Raw genomic sequence first — 2,415 nt, 5'->3', positions numbered from 1 at the left:
GGGAGAAGGCAAGGGTGGGATGTTCTGAGAGAATAGCACTGTCAAGTATACTATCTATGGTGAAACAGAACACCAGCCCAGGTTGGATGCATGAGACAAGTGCTCAGGGCTGGTACACTGGGAAGACCCAGAGGGATGGGATGGGGAGGGAGGTAGGAGTGGGGATCGGGATGGGGAACACATGTAAATCTATGGCTGATTCATGTCAATGTATGGCAAAAACCACTACAATATTGTAAAGTAATTAGCCTCCAACTAAAAAAAATAAATGAAAAAATATATATATTTGGCTCAGGCTTTGATCTCTGCTACCATAGGCACTGATTAAGCACTAGGACAGTAGGAACTTTTAGAGTTACCTTTCCAAAGACAAATTTCAGATCCATATTTAAATCTTTATTCCTCAGATTGTAAATGAAGGGAACCAGCATGGGTGTGACCACAGTGTACATCACTGAGGCAACTGCACTTGAGTGTGAGCTGTGGGTAGAAGCAGAGCTAAGGTATACTCCAAGGCCTGTACAACAAAATAAGGAGACAACTGAGAGGTAAGATGCACAGGGGGCAAATGTTTTATACTTCCCCTGAGCTGATGAGATTCCACATATGGAGGAAACTAGAGTAAGAGTAAAAGATACCAGCTAGGGGACCACCAGTCAGGAACACAGCTTCAAAGTACATCACCACATTATTGAGAAAGTTGTCAGAATTTACAAGTTGGGTCATCTGATTGAGTTCACAGAAAAAGTGAGAGATTTCTAAGACTGTACAGAAGGACAATTGCAACACCTTTAAGCATTCTAACAAGGAATGCAAGACACTGTCGATCCAGCACAGCAGAACCAGCAGTCTACAGAGCCGGGGGTTCATGATGACTGTGTAGTGCAGGGGGTGGCAGATGGCCACAAACCTATCACAGGCCATCACCGTCAGGAGGAAGTTGTCCAACTCTGCACACAGCGTGAGAAAAACATACCTGAGTGATGCAGACTTCATAGGTGATAACTTGGCTCTGGGTCTGGATGTTCACAGCATCTTTGGGATGGTGGTGGATGTGACACAGAGGTCTACAAAGGACAGGTTGGAGAGGAAGAAGTATATGGGGGTGTGGAGGTGGGAGTCTGAGCTGACAGCCAGGATGATGAGCAGGTTTCCAAACACAGTGATCAGGTACATGGAGAGGAAAAGTCCAAATATGAGGGGCTGCAACTTTGGTTCCTCTGAAAATCCAAGAAGAAATTCAGAAACGTGTTATGTTCTTTGGTGCCATGTGGTGGAGGTGACTACAAGATAGGGGAAAATAACATGACTAATTATCACACAAATAGGCATTCCTCATATTGTTGAAATGCTATTTATATCTTGCTGTTAAAATATTAATTTCAATATTTTGTCCATAGATATTGCAATGTGTATAGGGTTCCAAAAACCAAAACCTCCTAAGGTCTTGTCATGGAGAAAAAATAAAAATTAAGCATATATATATAGCATATCAGATGGTAACAGACACAATGAGGAGAATGAAGTCAAATGTGACAGAAAGCGCTAACTGTGGCTGTTATTTGTATGGGTGTTCAAGCAAGACATGCCAGCAGATAGGGTCAGATAGGGTGATATTTAAACAGAGACTTCAAGGAAGAGAGAGCAAGAGCCATGAACAAGTGCTGAGAAGTGCATGCTGCTGCTGCAAAGTCGCTTCAGTCGTATCCGACTCTGTGCGACCCCATAGACGGCAGCCCACCAGGCTCCCCTGTCCGTGGGATTCTCCAGGCAAGAACACTGGAGGGGGTTGCCATTTCCTTCTCCAATGCATGAAAGTGAAAAGTGAAAGTGAAGTCGCTCATTCATGTCTGACTCTTTGCGACCCCATGGACTGCAGCTTACCAGGCTCCTCCATCCATGGGATTTTCCAGGCAAGAGTACTGGAGTGGGGTGCCATTGCCTTCTCCGAGAAGTGCGTGAGCAAAACCATATTTAATAAGGAAAGAAACTTAGAAAGAAAGCATTAGACGTGCATGCGGGCTCAGTAGCTTTAGTAGTGTCCAACTCTTTGCAACCCCATGGACTGCTGTAGCCCCCCAGACCCCTCTGTCCATGGAATTATGCCGGTAAGAATACTAGAGTGGATTGCCATTTCCTACTCCAGAGGATCTTCCCGACCTAGGGATTGAACCTGCATCTCCTGGGTCTCCTGCACTGGCAACCAGATTCTTTACCATGGGGCCACCTGGAAAGCCCAAGGCAATAGAGATGTACAACTAAATAATTTTTTTTTAATTTAAGGCAAAAGGTGTGTCCCAGAAGTCAATTGAAAAGCAAATGATTCATTTATAAGAGTTATTTGAAATGTTGATAATTGTAGAAAAATGGCCATAGATATTGGCTTCATAATAATAACAGGCAAATCAAAATGGC

General features: G+C 43.9%; 1 pseudogene; it reads right to left on the bottom strand.

Moving 5' to 3' along the window:
* Positions 1 to 308: 308 nt before the first annotated feature.
* LOC133061584 (olfactory receptor 7A17-like) lies at positions 309 to 1,251 on the bottom strand (annotated as a pseudogene).
* Between the last annotated feature and the right edge of the window lie 1,164 nt (positions 1,252 to 2,415).

This window comes from Dama dama, chromosome 9, assembly GCF_033118175.1.
Source record: "Dama dama isolate Ldn47 chromosome 9, ASM3311817v1, whole genome shotgun sequence".
NCBI lineage: Eukaryota > Metazoa > Chordata > Mammalia > Artiodactyla > Cervidae > Dama > Dama dama.
The sequence above is the reverse complement of the archived record's forward strand: the minus strand, read 5'-3'. Positions and strand labels throughout refer to the sequence as shown.